Genomic DNA, 22,303 nt, shown 5'->3' with positions numbered 1-22,303 from the left:
TGCATTAAGAGATATCACCAAGCACATTTCACTGTATCATACTTTGTTTTTCATTATTTACTAACCAAAATACCAAAAATATGTTAATGTATAGTTTAACTCTTTTGTAGGTAGTGTGTGTGCTCACCTATGCTCCATCAAGCTCATATATAGGGTTTGAGACCCTCAATGCAAGGAGACTAATCAAGAGATAGTTCAAATTGATATTAGACATCATATATGGATCCCCATGGTCTTCACCTATCATTTTGATCAAGAAATCATCAAGAGTTTGAAGCTTGTTTGCCTTGGAAGCCCTAATTCATCTAGGTATCTTGTGTGACTTCCTCAACAAGTTTCTTCTACATTTGATCAAATATTTCAAGGGATACTTCATATTACATCATATTACACATATATTATCTTCCATGAGTCCCAAAAATTAATAGAATGTCAATCTAGCAAGTTGGTTTATGGTGGTTGACCAGAGAAAGTCAACTAGTCAAAACTGGGGTTCCCTAGACCCTATCTCCTACCATTTTTTTCATATGAAAATAATTCCAAGAGAAACGTTACTCAGAATGACATTCCAAACAACTTTCATGTTGAAGTCAAGAGCTAGTTTTGCTTGGAAAGGCACTTTTAAGGGTTAAAGATTATAGGTCATTTTTTCTGAACCCTAGTTAGGAGGTCAACTTCCAAAGACCATAACTTGCTCATTTTTTATGAGATGAAATCCATTAAAATTCCATGATGAAATTCTAGATGCTTATTTCAACTTTGATGTTTGGAGGAAGTTCAAATTCAACTTGCAAATGCATGTGCCAAGAGGAAACATTATAGGTCATTTTGGGCCATTACCATTGAACAAGTGATTTTCCTCAACTTCTAAAATGCACAACTCCTTTATGCCAAATCCAAGTTGAAGTGGCTTGAAAGAGTTACAACTTTTATGAAGGAAGTTTTTCCATTTGAAGTCCATAACAAAAGTTATTCAAGGTGGAAGAAGTAAACATTTGACTTGACACTTAGAAAAATTTCATTTATGTTTGATTTTCCAAACTTCCACCTCAAAATTCATAATGATCCAAGTTTCAAATGGAAACATGTTCAACATGAAAGTTGTTCCCCTTGATCTCACCTCTCAAAAAAGTCCAAGATCATATCATTTAGATCAATATTGAAGGACTTGCGCATGGGTGCAATGCATGGTACCATTTGGAGGATTTTTATGTTCAATTCCATTTCAACATTGCATGGCTTAATGCATTGCTTTCAGCATCACATATGCATGATTTTGGACCTTTTCCAATCATTCTTTAGGCTTTGTACATGCCCATGCAAGCTCATGATGCAAGTTTTTATTTTTGGATTTTCAAATGGAAGTGTGTAGAAAGCATATGGATTGGTTATAAATACAAGTGCTATGAGCTCAGAACTTCATGAACACCTTGCATAAGCTTTGCCAGAACAATCCAAACCCTTCATTCCATAGAATTCTTGAAGATTTCAATTGAAATCGAGTTTAAATTTAACCTTCTGTTTTGAAATTCAATCTCCAAGAATTCATTGCCATTTTCATTTCAATTGATGACTGCAAGCAAGAAGAAGAGGAATCAAGCAAATCCAGATCAAGATCAAGTGAATTTGAAGCAACTCAAAAATGAAAATTCATAAACTTCATCTCTTCGATTCTCTCTTAATTCTCCAATATTCTTTGTGATTTTTGGTTTGCTGAAGTCCTACTGTAACTTCCCAAAATTTTCCCTCCTCATTCATACATTCATTTTTCATTTCATTTAGCATTTCATATTGCATTTCATCGTGTCAATCAGAATCAGGTCCGAGAAGCTTGAACATCATTCAAAAGACTGTTCTTAAGGAGCAAAAAGCAGAGCCTGAGCTGTCATGCTCGCTAGGCGAGCAGAATGCTTCGCCTAGCGAAGAGGACTGTCATGCTCGCTAGGCGAACAAATCCTTCGCTAGGCGAATGGTACGCGTTTTCAGAAAATAACAGAAAGATTTTGGGCTTAAGTTGCCCTCATTTTGAGCCCACCAGCAAGGAAATTTAGTCTATAAATACCAGAGTTTCAGTTGAAACAAACCCCTGGATAAAACTGGAGAAAAAGAGAGAGAAAAACGGAGACCTACGAGCTAATCTGCAGCAACCTTCAGGCAGCTCTGAGAAGTACACTCGGACTCACACACTTTTTCACCTCCGCCTCACGCGAATCTAAACAGTACTTTGCAAACCCAGTCGTGCCCTTCGATTTCAATCGATCTCTCCGATCAGGTGTGCCCTTCTTCCCATTACTCTATGCTCTCAATTTGAATTCTATAAATGTATGAGGTATCGTTCGATTTTGCCCACGGGTTCGAATATGCATGAATGTGTAACAATACCTTGAACATTTAATCGTTTCGTTTCTGAGATGGATACCACAGGGTTTTGGATTATGGAGGTCGAACTGTTATCAAGGAAGAATCCCAAACCCACAGGCCTTCGCTAGCCGCTTCGCTAGGCGAGCCTGCAGCGAAGCTTCGCTAAGCCTTCGCTAGGCGAAGCAGTCGCGAACGTGACAGTATTTGCTTTTTTTGTTCTATTTTTGTTCTAACCTGTCTTGTGTTTCCATGGCATTATTTCCTCTTGATTTCATCCTGTTACTCTAACCTTTTGTTGAGTTTTTGTGACGGCTCACATGATCCTTGCAGGGATAGTTTGCATGGTTTCCCACTTTATTTGTGGGATACCCCCTGGAGGTTTATTCCGATTACCCGTACTGACTGGCTTTCTTTGATGGTGTTAGCTTGGAAGGATCTCCGGGTTTCCTATTCCTTTATTTGCTGTTACTTCGGATCTTTATCCATGCGGTAGACCTCTTAATCCCTTTATTTTTCCCGCATTTTGCCGCTTTCTTAGCTGGAAGACCTCGATAGGAGGCAATGTTTTGTGTGTTTACTTTATGCAGGTTCCTTCGCCTAGGACTCCTTGTTGTGTGCACGTTCCTAAAACGCAAACATTTCATTAATTTTCCTTCTCCTAAAGAACACGTTAACTCCTTCTACTACAGACGAGTAAGTCTCCAAAGGTCGAGCATCCGGTAGATTGCGTAGTAACGTCGTTCGTCCAAAACCCAATCCATAACCCCGTAGTTAGCCGAACTACGTTTTTCTCTGATTCTCATTCCAGATGAGATACGTAGGCATAAGATGCGATGTCTTACCGAGCACACCCCCCCTAACCCCTAGGTAGCCGAGCTACGAAGACTCTGATTCTCAGATTCAGATGAGATACGTATGCAGTGGATGCGACGTCCGTGCGAGTCATTTTCTTTTGACCCTTCTTTTAGTAAGTAGTACATTAGATAAACATACACGCTTTTCTCATCCCTTCAGTCATGTTTGCACAAATAATTTTTCACAAAAAAACAACAACCTTTGCAACAAATATGAAAAGGGCTCCCTAGGAGTACCTAGGATGTTTTGGGTGCCTAACACCTTCCCATTGCATAACCAACCCCCTTACCCAGATCTCTGACATTTTTACTAGTTTTTGATCCGATAAAACTTTTAGGTTTTTTGTTCGCTTTCTAACCATTCCTTTGGATAAATAGAAGTGTGGTGGCGACTCGACTTGTATGATTTACCTTGGATTTAGTCAATATCTCCAATGGTAACGAATACCCCGCTACAGAAAAGTGGCGACTCTGCTGGGGAAGTATTACCCTAGTGGGTTTTGCCTACTTTTCATATTTGTTATATTGTATTGTATTTTTTTTTGTGACATATTTTTGTGCAATTTGGGATTACTGTATTGTATGTAATGATTGAATTGCTTGAATATTAATTCCTTGTATGCTTGGTGATCTTTGTGAGATGAGTTCTATACCCGAACTCGAGTGCACTTAGGATAGGAGAATGGCATAGTCTTGTTGACTTGTGTGGAGTTATTCCTTAGCAAGTTGACTTGCAAGCCCATTCACTTGGTGGAGGTCATGTTGGGATCAATAATGTCACACAAGTAAGTTGTGGTTAGACATTACTTTTTCCAATATAGACCTTAGAAGCCAAGGACCTTAGTTTACCAAACCCATCTTGGCCTATTCATAGGATGTAGTGCGAAAGTCGTTCAAGTGTAAGATTTGATACGATTGTTACGCGATACTACACTCATAAGAGTCTCTCTTGAGAATAATTTTGGAATACGAGTAGTCGTTCCTCCGATAATATCCGAAATATGGGATTATGACTATGGGAACCTTTTGTAGAACATGTTTGGCGGGTTTAAACTTTAGTACACTCCCTTTGGGTGGTTCTTAACCTAAACTCCATGCTCGTGACTTGCAACAAACCCTTGATTCATGGTTGATCCGTTCAGGTATCCTTAATATCAATGAAACTTGGGTATTGATAAGGTGTAAACCATAATCCACCAAAATGGATGGTTGATATTAAGGATAACATAATCCATCCCATGACCTTTGTTTGGTGTGCTTTGCTTGATCCTCTTAATTTCTCTCCAGGCAGTGCAACCTGACAGATGTTCAAGCGGATCCAGCAATCCTGATTGACATGCCATTGCATTGCATAACATCATCTGCATATTTGCATCCAACATCTCATGCTTATTCATTTGCAGGGTATTCCCTTTTTAAGGGGGGGGCTTAAAATTGAATAAGCAGTGCATCGCATACCATGCATACTAACCCTTGTTTGTTTTGCAGGTGTCACCGCAATGTCTAATGTTTGTTCCCTGTTTCAGGCAGTTATTGATCCCAAGCGAGTTCACAGGTACCCGACAAAGGAAAACCGTCCACGACTAGCAATGGACCAGATACAGAAAGAACTGGCTGATATGCGTGAAAGGATGGATCAGTTCATGACATTAATGACCGGTATGGCAGAAGGCCAGGAAAAGCTGAGGGAATTGGTTGAGCAACCGAGGCCCGATCCAGAGGTAGAGATACCCAATGCTGAGGGAAACCCTGGTAACCCGGGGAACGCTGATAATCCTGTGAACACTGGTAATGCGGGTAACGCAAATGCCGATGGAAACCCGGGTAATGTTGGCAACACGGGAAATGTTGGGAATGGTATTGGTGGAAGATACAATGTGAATCAAGGGATTCGGATTAACGGGCGCCCCGTCACTGAAGATTATCAGTATGATCAATTCTCTTTGCACGACGAAGCCCTCGAGACCACTCGCCGTATGGATGAGCTTGCTGAGAAGCTCAAATCTTTAGAGTCTCAAAATTCCTTAGGTTTTGATGTCACAAATCTTGGTCTGGTTCAGGGAGTAAGGATCCCTCACAAGTTCAAACCCCCTACTTTTGAGAAATACAACGGGGCTTCTTGCCCACGCACTCATCTCCAATCTTATTTGGGAAGGTTGGGAGCTCATGTAACACCCCAAATAAAGTAAAAGAATTATTTAATTAAGTTGATAATATTATTTTATCAATTTAATTAAATAAAATGGAATTATTGGATTATTATTATTATTAATTGGAATAATAATTATTGGAAAATATATAAGTTGGGATAAGAGAAAGATTCTCATTTTTGGGAACAGAAGAGTTTCACGTGAAATGGGAAAGCTGCAGAGAAGAGGAAAGAGCTGTAGAGCGAAGGTCGAAGAACGGAAAAGCTGAAGCTTGGAGAGTGCTCAGAACTTCCTTCAATCCAAAGAGGTAAGGGGTCTGAACCTTATTAAACGATAATATGCGAGCAATTCCATGATATATGTTAGATTGTTGATAAATTTGGGGATTTTAGGGAGATTGGGAAAATTGGGGTTTTTGGATGGAATCTGTCCGATCTGTGAGTTTTGTAGAGTTATACGCCTTATAATCAAAGTATGTTGTGTATATATGACTGTTGAATGTTGAGATTTGGTTGTTTTCCGGGAAGTGTGAATCGTAGCAAGTGGAGGAGCAAAGCTGCGCTGGTTTTCGTAGCAGAGGAGTTCTGTTCGCGCGCGTTCGCGGCGCGAAGCTCAGTTCGCGGCGCGAACTGAGCAGAATCCAGAGGGGTTCTGTAACGCGTTATTCGCGACGCGATCCTTCATTCGCGGCGCGTCCTGAAGTAATTGAGAAGTTCGCGGCGCGAACCTATGTTGGCGGCGCGAACTGGGAAATACAGAAGCTGATGTTGGTGAGTTCTGAGTACGTTGAGTTGCGAGACTCTTAGTAAGTCGCTGTAATTGTATTATAAACAATTAATAGTGATTATATGACTGCGTATGAAGTGTTGATGATGATGAGATGTTGAATTTACATGTTTAATTATAAATGTGTTATGTAATGATGTGAAATCGATGAAATATTGTTGTTGTTTTGTTGAGTTGTATGTCATGCTATTAATGATGATGATGACATGACTATATGATGTTGTTGTTGCTATGTTGATTTTGATGCATGTTTGAGGTGCATGCATTCATAAAAGGCCGATGCCTAGTGATGAACGGACTGAGTTCCAATGATGTTGTTGGCTCCGGGCTTGTTGAGAGGCTTGGTTCCTTACGGGGAACTCAGATTCTATGGTGACGAATCTGGGAGTGGTGATCCTGTAGTGGTCACAAAATGGGTATACCGAGTCGTGTTGAGTCATGCATGAGTGTGTGCATTGCATTTGATGTGTTGTTTTGTTGATGTTCATGAGTTTGTTGATTATAATGATGATTTTGATGAGCTGTGTTGACATGTGTGCAATATATTTAGATTATATTCTGTCGTTATATTATTATTTAATAATGTAATTCTCACCCCTTCTGCATGTGTTTATGTTCATCTATGATGAGCAATGTGCAGATAAAGAGGAGTAGCTTTGGTGAGGTCTGAAGAATAAGTGTAGAGTTATTCGACAGAGTCGAGTCAAATGCTCTGGTCATGTGACACCGGGGTTATGAGATTCGATAGATAATTAGTTATTATTTACGTTGTTTATGATGACTAGTATGTTGAGATAATGTTGAAACATTACTATGAATTATTATATGATGAAAAATTATATTTGTGTTGTTGTCCGCTGCGAAGTTTTATTAAAATCAATAATATGTTTTATAATGAGATGTGATAAATGTTGAATTGAAAGAAATGTAAACTCTTCTACATGTTGTACTCTGATAAATTATTTAAATATGTCGTTTGGGTAGAAGGGTGTTACAGCTCACACTGAAGATGAAAAGATGTGGATGTACTATTTTGAAGACAGTCTAACTGGAGCTTCTCGTGAATGGTATTCTCATTTGTCTCGTACTACCACCAAGAGCTGGAAAGACTTGGCAGAGGCTTTTGTCAAGCAATATCAATACAACTTGGACTTGGCTCCGAATCGGACCTTGTTGCAAGGAATGTCTCATACTGCCAAGGAGACCTTTAGAGAGTATGCTCAGCATTGGAGACAAATTGCTGCGTCCGTCCAACCCCCTATGTCTGAAAGGGAGATGGCGGACATGTTCATGAACACTCTTCAAGGCAATTATATTGAGAGACTGGCTGCTTTCTCGTCTATCAGCTTTGCAGAGATAGTAATTGCCGGAGAAAGAATCGAGAGTTTGTTGAAGATGGGTCGAATTCAAGACAATAGTGCTTCCAAGAAACCGTTTGCTGGTAACGGTCAGCAAAGAAGAGAAGGCGAGACAAGCGTTGTGTATGCCGGCAGAGGCAGGGGCAGAGGACGCCCTAATTATTATCAAGATCAAGTGGCCACAGTCACTATTCCGACACCTGCTCCTCAACAACAACCGCAGTATCATCTGCAACAGCAACCCAGGTACAACAATCAACAACAAGGAGGTAACCCGGGTCAGCAAAGACACTATCAACAACGTCCAAGGCAAACGGACCGGGTCATTAAGCCAATCCCAATGCCTTATTCCGTGTTACTTCCCAAGCTGATTGACATGAACCTGGTTACGTTGAGAACTCTGGCCCCACCGGTTGATCCCAACAATTTTCCTAGAGGTTATGATGTCAACGCCAGATGTGCTTTTCACTCCAACGCGCCTGGCCATACTACAGATAATTGCAAAGCTCTCCAGCTAAAGGTGCAAGATTTGAGAGATGCCCAGGCCATCAATTTTTCTTCGGTGCCTAATGTTATCCAAAACCCGATGCCAGCCCACGGCGGGCAGAGGATTAAGGCTGTTGATAGTGAAGAAACTTTGAATTTAGTTTCTCCCCACACCGTCAATGCTGCAGATGAAGACAAGGCTGACAACGACTGTGACTTAGATAGCTGGATTCGCCCGTGTGTCCCGGGAGAAAAGCTCACCAATTGGTCGTCTGAAAAAGTCGTTCGGGTTACTCTACTGAAAGAGTAATTTTTATTGTTTTCCTTTTATTACATGCATAATAAAGTCTCACACTTTACCCAAGGTGTAATGACTCATCTGTAGGGCCATTCATTTAGTTACATTTCGCAATTATTTTTATCATCAATAAAGGACAGCTTTTGCAAACAATTTTGTGTTCTCTTTCTTTCATTTTTACTTTTTACAATAAAAATGGCAATGTTTCTTTTTCGTTCTTCTTTCCAAAAAAATCCCGTTCTAAGGTAAAGCATGATCCTCCATCATACACCCGGATCTCACTGCTAACGACACTACTATGGCCAAGTATGACTTCGACAATCCTATCTATCAAGCCGAAGAAGGGGTTGAGGAAGATTGTGAATTGCCTGAGGAGTTAGCCAGGTTGTTGAAACAGGAGGACCGAGCTTTTACACCTTATCAGGAGGTGATTGAGACTATCAACATTGGTATCGAAGACGACAGAAAGAGAGGTTCGTGGCTTCAGGGGCAGATTGAACTACATTTCAAGGTTCATATCTAACCTTACAGCCACATGCGAGCCATTGTTCAAAATGCTGAGAAAAGAGCAAGAGGTCAATTGGAATGATGATTGTCAGAAAGCCTTTGAAAGAATAAAAGAGTATTTGCAGGAGCCCAGATTCTAATGCCTCCAGTAGAGGGAAGACTGTTGATCATGTACCTGACGGTGTTAGAAGGGTCAATGGGTTATGTGCTCGGTCAGCATGACGAGTCAGGTCGAAAAGAGCATGCAATATACTACCTTAGCAAAAAGTTTACCGACTGTGAACAAAGATACTCACTGCTCGAGAAAACTTGCTGCGCTTTGGCATGGGCTGCTCGCCGACTAAGACAGTATATATTGACTCACACGACTCTATTAATATCAAAGATGGATCCAGTCAAGTATATTTTTGAAAAGCCAATGCTTACCAGAAGGGTTGCTAGGTGGCAAATGATACTGACGGAGTATGACATCCAATACACTTCACAAAAAGCCATAAAAGGAAGTGTCTTGTCAGACTATCTTGCAGAGCAACCGATTGATGATTACCAACCTATGAGGTTTGACTTTCCTGATGAGGACATCATGTTTCTCAAATCGAAAGATTGCGAGGAACCACTCCCGGAGGAGGGGCCTGACCCTAAATCCAAATGGATTATGATGTTTGATGGGGCGGTCAACGTCAAGGGTCACGGAGTTGGTGCAGTGTTGATCACGCCGGAGGGGGTTCATATGCCATTTTGTGCCAGAATAACATTTCCCTGCACCAACAATGAAGCCGAATACGAAGCTTGTATCCTAGGACTGGAGGAAGCCATCAACCTACGGATTAAAACCCTGGATGTATACGGGGATTCAGCTTTAGTCATCAATCAAACCAACGGGAAATGGTATACACATCAGCCTCATTTGGTTCCTTACAGAGACTACACGAGAAGATTGTTGACTTTCTTTACGACGGTGAAGCTGCATTACATTCCTCGTGAAGAAAACCAATTTGCTGATGCTTTGGCTACCTTGTCTTCGATGATTAAGGTGCTATGTTGGAACTACATACCCAGAATTGATGTATCTCGGCTTGATATACCCGCCTATGTGTTTGCTGCCGATGCAGCATCTGATGATAAGCCGTGGTATCATGACATCAAGCATTTCCTGAAGAGTCAAGAGTACCCAGTTGGGGCGTCTTTGAATGATAAGAAAATGTTGAGGAGGTTAGCCGGTAGCTTCTTTCTGAACTCAAATGATACTCTGTACAAGCGAAATTTTGACATGGTCTTGCTCAGATGTGTGGACAAGCAGGAAGTGGACATGTTAATGCAAGAAGTACATGAGGGATCTTTCGGTACCCATGCCGGAGGACATGCAATGGCTAAGAAGTTGTTAAGATCGGGGTATTATTGGTTAACAATGGAGGCAGACTGTTGCGCATACGCCCGAAAGTGTCACAAGTGCCAGATTTACGCAAATAAAGTGCATATCCCTCCAAGCCCATTGAATGTCATGTCATCACCTTGGCCTTTTGCAATGTGGGGCATTGATATGATTAGCAAGATCGAACCGACTGCTTCCAACGATCATAGATTCATTTTGGTCGCTATTGATTACTTCACTAATTGGGTGGAAGCAGCATCTTATGCGAATGTTACAAAGCAGGTGGTAGCCAGATTTCTGAAAAGAGATATCATCTGCAGATACGGAGTTCCCGAGCGGATCATTACTGATAATGGTTCGAATCTCAATAACAAAATGATGGCAGAGCTTTGTCGGGACTTCAAAATCGAGCATCACAATTCTTCCCCTTACAGGCCAAAGATGAATGGCGCTGTTGAGGCAGCTAACAAGAATATTAAGAAGATTGTGCAAAAGACGGTGGTAACATACAAGGACTGGCATGAGATGTTACCATTCGCATTACATGGGTATCGAACTTCAATTAGAACATCCACCGGGGCAACACCTTATCAGCTTGTATATGGCATGAAAGCAGTTTTTCCGGTCGAAGTCAAAATTCCTTCTTTGCGGGTCCTGATGGATGTTAAGCTGGACGAAGCAGAATGGGTCCGTTCTCGATACAATCAGCTGAGCCTAGTTGAGGAAAAGAGACTAGCAGCTATATGCCATGGCCAATTATATCAGAGGCGAATGAAGAGAGCATTTGATCAGAAAGTGCGCCCTCGGGAGTATCGAGTTGGTGAATTGGTACTCAAAAGAATTCTTCCTCCCAACACAGATCACAGGGGCAAATGGACACCGAACTATGAGGGTCCGTACGTGGTTAAAAGGGTTTTCTCTGGCGGAGCTCTGATGCTAACAACCATGGATGGCGAAGACTTCCCATCCCCGGTCAACTCAGACGCAGTTAAAAAATACTTCGCATAATTGACCCGCTGGACAGTAAAAAGAAGAGTTCAGGCAAAAAAGGGCATCCCGGCGAACCAAAAAAAAAAAAAAAGAGGTTCGGGCAAAAATTAGGAATATAAAAATAAAAAGATCGTACACCCGGTAAGTTGAAAACCTGAAAAGGAAACTTAGGCAAAAATGGGTATCCCGGTGGATCGAAAACCCGAAAAGGGCGATCCACGCAAAAGAGGGAATAAGCGAATGACTGCAGTCTAAGTTCATTCGTGTTATATCACCGTTTCACTCAATCTGGCAATCTCCGAAGGTTAAAGATCGACTAATCATCCACTTCAGAAAGCAAGATGAGCAGAGCGTCTTGAGGACATACGAGCCATAGCAGAGTCGAAACTCAGTGGGACCCCGTATCCACATTGCCATTAAGATAATTTCTTTTGTTCAAATTACAGCGATCGCCTCTTTCCAAAGATCATCTTCCTGATGTACTCGCCTATTCCTGGCACGAATTTCTCAACCAATAAAAGTCGAATAATTCAGTTAAAAAGCCTCTTTATTTTTCATTTATCAGTTTGTTTGCAAAAAATGTCCGAATTTTTGATAAAACATATTGCATTTGAACATAATGGTGGCTTTTACAGGTGATTCGCACAGGAAAACATGTAAAATTGCTTTGAATGTGTCTAATCCCGGACGGTGAATTCGAACAGAGTAATCCCCTGGGGCATACGTGTATTGTTTTTGGTTACAGGACACAGGAACCGGATGCCAAGTCATGAATCCTCATCCCCAAGCGGTTGACAAAGTCTCTCCTCAGTAGAGCATGTCCCCCAGCGGAGTTGACAGTGGCAGACTGTATCTTCCCAGCAACAGCGGAGTAGTTGCATACCCAACAGACGAGAGGCTTGAGGACGATTAGCAAGTTCATATCCCCAGCAAGGGTCGATTCCTACGACATTTCCCCAGGAAGTGCTTTCCCCACAGACTCTCCTCACAGAGCCTCGCCAAACAAAGTTTCCATAGTTGATACTTCCCCAGCAAGGTCAACTTTCCAGAGAAAAAAGCCGATTTATTTTCGGTGGCTCCCCGGTCCCGGCAAACAGATCGTTCCCCACAACGCATTCAAGGATTGATACAACGATCCGTTCCCTACCGGAGCTTGCTTCCCCAAGCAGATTTCTTTTTTGCACCATGCATAACATTTGCATTTGCATTTGCATGCATATCAAGCATACACATAAGCTGATAAACGGTTTCTTCAAAGCAGACTGAAGAATTACTTTACAACCAAAGTCATGAGATCCAGCCAGAGGATCAAGTGTGAGTGATCCAGCCTGAGGGTCATTTTTGAAGATTCAGCCTGAGAATCGTTTTCCCAAGAGCCAGCCTGAGGTTCAATTTGAAGATTCAGCCTGAGAATCATTTTCCAAAGAGCCGGCCTGAGGTTCAATTTGAAGATTCAGCTTGAGAATCGTTTTCCAAAGAGCCAGCCTGAGGGTCATTTTTGAAGATTCAGCCTGAGAATCGTTTTCCCAAGAGCCAGCCTGAGGTGCAATTTGAAGATTCAGCCTGAGAATCGTTTTCCAAAGAGCCAGCATGAGGGTCATTTCGAAGATTCAGCCTGAGAATCGTTTTCCAATGAGCCAGCCTGAGGTTCATTTCGAAGGTTCCCCAGTGAAGTTGCCTACAAGCGTTATTTCCCCAGCAAACCAGCTAGAGGAGTAGATTGACAGTTCAACAGAAAATCAATTTACAAGAGGATCCAGCCCGCGGATCGCAATTTAAAAACAAAGTCTAATTGAAGAGCCGTTACAACATGTTCTAGCCTGAAGAATATGTACGAAGCCTAAAAAGTGGAATATTCAAGAGGGTCAACCAGCGCATGCCTCAGATGCGAGATCCTGATGATGGGAATTTATCATCAAATCAATTCAGATCTAGCCAGAAGATCGAAGTCAGGTTTAGCCCGAAGACCAGAAATAGATTCAGCCAGAGAATCGAAGAAAATAGATTCAGCCAGAGAATCGAAACAATTCAGATCTAGCCAGAAGATCAAAGTAGATTCAGCCAGAGAATCGAAGAAAATAGATTCAGCCAGAGAATCGAAACAATTCAGATCTAGCCAGAAGATCAAAGTAGATTCAGCCAGAGAATCAAAGAAAATAGATTCAGCCAGAGAATCGAAACAAAGGAGATCTAGCCAGAAGATCGAAGAAGATCTAGCCAGAAGTTCGAAGAAGATCTAGCTAGAAGATTGAAACCGTATCCAGCCCGAGGATCAAAATTAACATCCAACCAGAGGACTAAATTGAGTATAGATTCAGCCAGAGGATCGAAACTCCAGATTAAGTCAGAAGACTGATTCAGATTCAACCAGAGGATCGGAATTAACAGGGCAGTGTATTTCGGCCTTTTTTGTGTGGTGTTCTCAGAGCGCAAATTTTCGGTCTGTCTTTGGTATTCAATCACAGCTCACCCTGTTGTCTGATAAGCTTTTCGCTTTCATCCTGCTCAGGTTAGCTGATGACTGAATAGGGGCAGCTGTAACATCCCAAAATTTGCCCTCCTCATTCATACATTCATTTTTCATTTCATTTAGCATTTCATATTGCATTTCATCGTGTCAATCAGAATCAGGTCTGAGAAGCTTGAACATCATTCAAAACACTGTTCTTAAGGAGCAAAAAACAGAGCCTGAGCTGTCATGCTCGCTAGGCGAGCAGAATGCTTCGCCTAGCGAAGAGGACTGCCATGCTCACTAGGCGAACAAATCCTTCCCTAGGCGAAGGGTACGCGTTTTCAGAAAATAACAGAAAGATTTTGGGCTTAAGTTGCCCTCATTTTGAGCCCACCAGCAAGGAAATTTAGTCTATAAATACCAGAGTTTCAGTTGAAACAAACCCCTGGACAAAACTGGAGAAAAAGAGAGAGAAAAAAGGAGACCTACGAGCTAATCTGCAACAACCTTCAGGCAACTCTGAGAAGTTCACTCGGACTCACACACTTTTTCACCTCCACCTCACGCGAATCCTAACAGTACTTTGCAAACCCAGCCGTGCCCTTCGATTTTAATCGATCTCTCCGATCAGGTGTGCCCTTATTCCCATTACTCTATGCTCTCAATTTGAATTCTATAAATGTATGAGGTGTCATTCGATTTTGCCCACAGGTTCGAATATGCATGAATGTGTAACAATACCTTGAACATTTAATCGTTTCGTTTCTGAGATGGATACCACAGGGTTTTGGATTATGGAGATCGAACTGTTATCAAGGAAGAATCCCAAACCCGCAGGCCTTCGCTAGCCGCTTCGCTAGGCGAGCCTGCAGCGAAGCTTCGCTAAGCCTTTGCTAGGCGAAGCAGTCGCGAACGTGACAGTATTTGCTTTTTTTATTCTGTTTTTGTTCTAACCTGTCTTGTGTTTCCATGGCATTGTTTCCTCTTGATTTCATCCTGTTACTCTAACCTTTTGTTGAGTTTTTGTGAGGGCTCACATGATCCTTGCAGGGATAGTTTGCATGGTTTCCCACTTTATTTGTGGGATACCCCCTGGAGGTTTATTCCGATTACCCGTACTGACTGGCTTTCTTTGATGGTGTTAGCTTGGAAGGATCTCCGGGTTTCCTATTCCTTTATTTGCTATTACTTCGGATCTTTATCCATGCGGTAGACCTCTTAATCCCTTTATTTTTCCCGCATTTTGCCGCTTTCTTAGCTGGAAGACCTCTATAGGAGGCAATGTTTTGTGTGTTTACTTTATGCAGGTTCCTTCGCCTAGGACTCCTTGTTGCATGCGCGTTCCTAAAACGCAAACATTTCATTAATTTTCCTTCTCCTAAAGAACATGTTAACTCCTTCTACTACAGGCGAGTAAGTCTCCAAAGGTCGAGCATCCGGTAGATTGCGTAGTAACGTCGTTCGTCCAAAACCCAATCCATAACCCCGTAGTTAGCCGAACTACGTTTTGCTCTGATTCTCATTCCAGATGAGATACGTAGGCATAAGATGCGATGTCTTACCGAGCACACACCCCCCTAACCCCTAGGTAGCCGAGCTACGAAGACTCTGATTCTCAGATTCAGATGAGATACGTATGTAGTGGATGTGACGTCCGTGTGAGTCATTTTCTTTTGACCATTCTTTTAGTAAGTAGTACATTAGATAAACATACACGCTTTTCTCATCCCTTCAGTCATGTTTGCACAAATAATTTTTCACAAAAAAACAACAACCTTTGCAACAAATATGAAAAGGGTTCCCTAGGAGTACCTAGGATGTTTTGGGTGCCTAACACCTTCCCATTAGATAACCAACCCCCTTACCCAGATCTCTGACATTTTTACTAGTTTTTGATCCGATAAAACTTTTAGGTTTTTTGTTCGCTTTCTAACCATTCATTTGGATAAATAGAAGTGTGGTGGTGACTCGACTTGTATGATTTACCTTGGATTTAGTCAATATCTCCAATGGTAACGAATACCCCGCTACACCTACCAATGTAGGCAACAAGATTGAGTTGCTTTGAGGTTAAATCGAAGCAACTCAGTTCATGATCCTCAAAATTCAAATCCCTGTATCTTTTTATATACTTGGAATTGGAGAAAATTGAGGCCAGATTAAAGCTCCTGAGCATTTTTTCTTTGAATCCATGTCCTTGTTTTTTATTTTGGTGATGGTTAATGATGGACCAGTTCGGTGAGGTCCACCGGAGAAGAAGACCGGAGCCCTAGCTCCGGTGGTGTGTTGTCACGCCTCATAACCATCAGATCTTTTTTATATGTTCTAATCCTGGTCGCTCCTTGTGATTACCATCCCTATGACGCATTGACTGAGGTGTATGGTGTGAAGCGTGCGCTTGGCCATCAGACCTGCCACCTCAATTCATGAGGGAGAGCTTTAAATATTTTTCTCTTTCATTTTCTGAATTAAAATTATTTTTATGATTAATTTTGATATTTTTCATGGATCAAATGTTTTTGTGCATATTTTTAATTGTTTAAAAATACTTCTGACTTTTTAAAAATTGTGAATTTTTTGTCTAAGGTCCTTTGACCTTGTTTTGACCCAGGATAAATCTCTTGGCCATTTATTTGGTGTTTTGAAGAGATTTTAGGTTTTGACCTAATTAATTTGAACTTTTATGCATTTTTAAATTGATTTTTAATTGATTAATTGTGTAAAAATTATGTTGAGCCATTTTTATGGTCTTGTGATGTTTGGCTATTTGTATGGGCCTTGGTCAAGGTTGATTTGACTTTTATTTGATTAAAATCATTGGATTTAGGGGATTGATGAGATGTACATTACATCTCCCAAAATGAATGAATGATTTTAATTCGATAAAATTCCTCCCATGAACAATTTGTGTTTCTCTCATCTCCCCTCCCTCTTCATCTTCATCCCCATTCTTTCCCCATCCTTTTCAGTGACCAATGAAGTCTCAATATCCTAAGGCCAATTGCTTCATCAATGACTTTGTGTCAAATGAATCAATATAAGTATGGATGAGATAAGTCCATCCATTGTGATCTTTTCTTTTAGTGTGTGGTATGTTTTAGGAGTTTGATCAATTATACCAAATCTCTAACATGCATTAGCACCTAAATTCTTATTGCTCGGCCTAAGATAGTTGTGACTTCTACATAAGTCCAATTACGATTGCTTAACATAGAGCTAAATTTGACCCTAAAGGCATATCATTCTAGTAAGTGAGATTGTAAGTCTCCCATCTTTCATGGTATTGTGTGGAAACTTTATGCAATTTAATTTCAAGTCATTTGACTAACTCTTATTAATATTGATTTACTTTCAAGTCATTTACTTTATGCAATTTAATTTCAAGTCATTTACCATTCATTTTTATTTCCATATCATTTAACTTGTTTATGTTTATGCCATTTTCACTTTGCTCATTTGAGCCATATTTTGTGATTGTATATATTTGTTTGTGTACTTTGTTTGTGTTTGTGGTCTTAGGACCTTAAAATACCTAATAAACAACAAAAACTCTAAAAAATGTTTGGTGGACTTTTGAGCTTTATCTGAACTTTTGGACTTAGGACTAGGCAACATTTCCTATGCAAAAAAGGACTTGGCCAATGCCAACATTTTGAGACCAGGTTATTGTGATTTGAGCCTTCATCTGATGCAAGTATTGGGATCTATTTGAAATTATCTGCTACATGGTCTTGAGGCAACTGTTATTTTGATCTTATGTCTGATGCATTATTCTAAGTTAATTAAGGAGTATTTCATCTGATACACGAGAAGATAAATAAGACTGCTAGATATGGAGTTGCTTGCTTGGATGTAGCCATCTTTATTTGATGCCTTGATCTTCAGGATGTTTGATATTGCCAATTGCTTGCTGATTATTGCTTGATTCAAAGTCCAAAGGGAAAGTGGGTTTTCTATATGACATTCCTGTCTATAGGATTGCATCCCATTGGTCAGATCTTTTCAACTCTTAACTCTTAATTTTTTGCTTAGGATTAGTCTCTTCATCTCCCCCCACTTCTTAAATTTCAAAATCTCTCCCCCTTTTCAAAAACGTTCTTTGTTTGTGATTTCAAACTTAGACTTTGTTTTAATGATTAGAAACTTTGGCCTTATTCGATTGAATTTTCAAATTCTTTTCTTAAATCAAACTTGTAAATAAATCTAATCGTATTGACTTAAAACTTCAAAAGACAAAAATAACTAACACTCATTCAAACTTTTGGGCCCTTTGTGCCTCTTTTAACTTAAATTTTGATTAAAAGCAATTCACCCACTTTGAAATTTTTACCACGAACTACAAGGTTTTGATCCCTCATTTTTATGGTGGTACGTAGGCACAAGTCCTAAGGTCTTGTCAAACACAAAAATATAATCCATGAATTATTTTCTCATCCGCATACTCTATTTTTTCTCAAACATCATTTTATACCAAAACACATACACACATAAAAAAGGGCCCCCTAGGAGTACCTAGGACACTTAGGGTGCTAAACCTTCCCTCTGTGTAACAAACCCCCTTACCTGTAATCTCTGGCATTTTATTATTATTGATTTGAAAAATTCTTATCTTTGGATTTTGTTCGTACTTTTCCCTTTTCCTTTGGAAACAATAAAAGCGCGTTGGCGACTCTGGTTTTATTGACGTTAACCGTATCCATAGCTTGATGGTCATGAATTTACCTCTACAGAAATTAAGTGGCGACTCTGCTAGGGAGTAGTCCTCAGTGGGTTTAGCCTTCTTTTCTATATGTGTATATACTTGTATATTTGATGTTTGTATATTTGTTTGTGCGATATAATCTGCTTGTTGTGCTTGGTGATCTCTGAGTGGTGAGATAAGTTCTAACCCGAACTTGAGTGCAATTAAGATAGGAGGATGGTATAGTCATGTTCAACTTGTGTGGAGTAGTTCTTAACAAGTTGGCTTGAGACCCATCTACTCAGTGGAGACCCTTTTGGAGTTACTAATGTCACACAAGTTATTTGTGGTTAGGAATTACTTTCTCTGATTTGGGGTCCGAGAAACTGAGGACCATAGAATATTTAACCCAACTTGGCCTATTTAGGACGTAGTGCGGAGACTGTTCAGGTGTAGACATGATAACAGTTGTTATGCTATACTACACTCAGACGAGTTTCTCTTGAGAATATTATGGGTTGATGAGTCAGTCATCCTAACCTATAATATCCAATAGATGGAATTAAGACTCTGGGAACTTTTTAGAACATGATTTACATGTTTTTTATCCTTAGTACACTCCTTTGGGATGGTTCTGAACTTGACTCCATGCTCGTGACTCACAACAAACCCTTTGATTCTTGGTCGATCCGATCAAGTTTTGTCAATATCAATAGAACTTGGGTATTGATAAGGTGAAAATCATAACCCACCAAAATGGATGATTGATCTTGATGATGACTTGGTCCATCCCTTAACCTTTGCTTGTGTTTTCCTTGTGTGTGATCCATTGTTTGTGATTGTTGCATTCATGCATACATGCGCACCATAGAATTTATCACAAAAAAGTAAATTTCAAGGAACTAAGGTCTTATTTGCAACTATTTTCAGACCATGGATTGTGGATGAAAGAACACTAAGAAGTACAGTTTCAAATGTCCTAATTTGAAAGAGCTAAGGAAGTTGTCATCCTTTGTATTAGATCCCTTGGAGTTCAAGCAACCCCATGGGAAGCTTTTATCTATGTTATCTACTGATGTGGTTGGAGGACTTTTGAGCGTTTTGGTTCAGTTCCATGACCCTTTCTACCATTGCTTCACTTTTCCCGATTATCAGCATGTGCCTATGTTAGAGGAATATGCCCATCTCTTGAGAATGCCCGTTTCTGACAAGGTACCCTTTAATGGATTGGAGGAGATTCCCATATCTCATATCATAGCTGAAGCTCTTCATTTGAAGAAGTCTGAGATTGAGACTCATTGGGTGAAGAAAAGAGGAATGTTTGGGTTGACTTCTGAGTTCCTCATTGGTAAAGCCAATGTCTTTTCTCAAGCCAGTAGCATGGATGCTTTTGAAGCCATCTTTGTGTTGCTCATCTATGGTCTAGCTTTGTTCCCTAACATTGACAGTTTTTTTGATGTTAACACCATTAGAATCTTCTTGATTGGGAATCTTGTGCCTACTCTGTTAGGTGATATGTATTTCTCTTTGCATTTGAGGAATTCTAAAGGTGGTGGGACTATTGTGTGTTGTATTCCTCTTCTGTACAAGTGGTTTATTTCACACTTGCCTCAGACACCTGCTTTCTTGGAGAACAAACAATGCCTACGGTGGTCCTAGAGACTCATGTCTCTCACTAATGATGATATTGTTTGGTATGATTCTACATTGGGTAGCTTGGACATTATTGAAAGTTGGGGTGAATTCTCTAATGTGCCTCTCATTGGTACACAAGGAGGAATCAACTATAACCTTACTTTGACTCGTCGTCAACTTGGGTTCCCCTTGAGAGACAAACCTAATAACACTGAGTTAGAAGGTATTTTATATTAAGAGGGTAAAGATCCCTAACATTTGAAGCAGAAGATGATACATTCTTGGCATAATATGCATAGGAAAGAAAGATCTGAGCTTGGTCCGTGCAACTGTGTAACTTTGGAAGCTTACATTATTTGGGTGAAGAAGAGAGCTTTCGAGTTGAAGATGTCGTATGCTTGTGACTGAGCCATTAAATCTCCCTAACCAAGACGTAGAGGAGTTGGAAGACGCACTCGCCAAGATGAAGCAAGAGAGAGATATGTGGGAAGAGCGGTTCCATGCTTTAAGCCGAAAGCATGAAGAGTTGCAGCTTGAGCCAAAGGACAAGGATGCACTTATTGAACTTCTTGAAAATCGAGCAATGAAGAGACAGAGAGAGCCAGAGGGTCCATCTTCCTCTAGTATGCCTTAGCCTTCCAGTGCTTGGAAGAAGATTGTTGACCAGCTTGTCCTTGAGAAGGCTCAGATGAAGACATCTTTTGAGTCTGAGATTCGACGCACCCGAAGGAAGTACCCGCCCACAGCCAGATCATCTGACATTGTTGCTAGGGGGTTCTTAGGATAATTAGTTTCCTTTTCTCTTATATTTATACTTTGGTTTCTGAAATTGTACTCAGTGTAATCCTTCCGAATTGTATGAATAAAAAGAGATTTTTATGGTCAATCAAATTGTTACTACTATTATTTAAATATATTTGCAAATAGAACTTCATGTGTTCCTTGAAATTAAAAACAAACAAAAATATTGTATAACATGCATCATTTACATAGAAGGTTTTCTTCAGCCAGATGTCTTATCGGTTATTCTTCTGTGCTTCAGCCAAGCTGACTCACCAATACAACACTCGCGCCAATCAACCCAAGATCATGGAACATTTGCAACAAGATAATAAAGAACTGAAGGATGCAATTGCACGATTAACTGCTATGATGGAGTCTGTTCTTGCTGCAAAGAATCAGTCTTCACCAACTCCCACGACTCCTCTCCCGAGGTTGCTACCTCGACTGTTCCCGTTGCTTCCATCCAATCCGGTCCTTCCATGCCTGCTGGATTGCCATAGGGAATGCCACCAAACTTTATGCCTGAAGGTTTTGCACCCACCTTTGTCTCTATGCCGGCATCTAGCCCGGTCATGTTTGTGCCGCCTCTAGTTGTTCATACTTTGCCCCGTGTCGAGGACACCATCTACCATTCTGAGCCCTCTGAGGGCCTAGATGTATATGAGAAGATGGACAAAATGAAGAATCAGTTCCTTGAGCTGCTGTAGCGGTAAGGTCATGACCATCAAGCTATGGATAAGCTTAACGCCAATAAAACCAGAGTTGCCACCGCGCTTTTATTGTTTCCAAGGGAAAAGGGAAAAGTACGAACAAAACCCAAAGATAAGAAGTTTTCAAATCAAAACTAATAAAATGCCAGATATTACAGGTAAGGGGATTGGTTACACAGAGGGAAGGTGTTAGCACCCAAAGTGTCCTAGGGAGCCATTTTTTATGTGTGTATGTGTTTTTGGCATAAAAGATGTTTGCAACAAATAGAGTGTGGGGGTGAGAAAATAATTCATTAATTATATTTTTGTGTTTAACAAGACCTTCGGACTTGTGCCTACGTACCAACATAAAAACGAGGGATCAAAACCTCGTAGTTCGTGGTATCAATTTCAAAACGAGTGGATTGCTTTTAATCAAAATTTAAATTTAGAAGAGACACAAAGGCCCAAAAGAGTTTGAATGAGTATTAGTTCTTTTTGTCTTTTGAAAATTTTAAGTCAATATAATTAGATTCATTTACAAGTTTGATTTAAGAATTTTTTTTTAAAATCCAATGGCATAAGGCCAATGTTTCAAATTTGCAATAGAGTCTAAGTTTAGAAATCTCAAGCAAAGAAGATTTTAAAAAGGGGGGAGAGATTTGAAATTTAAGAAGAATGGGAGGAGATGAATAGACTAATCCTAAGAAGAAATTAAAAGTTAAGAGTTGAAAAGATCTGACCAATGCGATGCAATCCAATAGACAAGAATGTCATATTGAAAGCCACTTTTCCTTTGGACTTTAAATTAAGAAATATCAATAAGCAAGTGGAAATATGAAGAGCAAGGCATCAAATAAAGATAGCCACATCCAAGCAAGAAACTCCTTGATTGGCTCAG

Source organism: Lathyrus oleraceus, chromosome 2, assembly GCF_024323335.1.
Source record: "Lathyrus oleraceus cultivar Zhongwan6 chromosome 2, CAAS_Psat_ZW6_1.0, whole genome shotgun sequence".
NCBI classification, from domain to species: domain Eukaryota; kingdom Viridiplantae; phylum Streptophyta; class Magnoliopsida; order Fabales; family Fabaceae; genus Lathyrus; species Lathyrus oleraceus.
The sequence above is the reverse complement of the archived record's forward strand: the minus strand, read 5'-3'. Positions refer to the sequence as shown.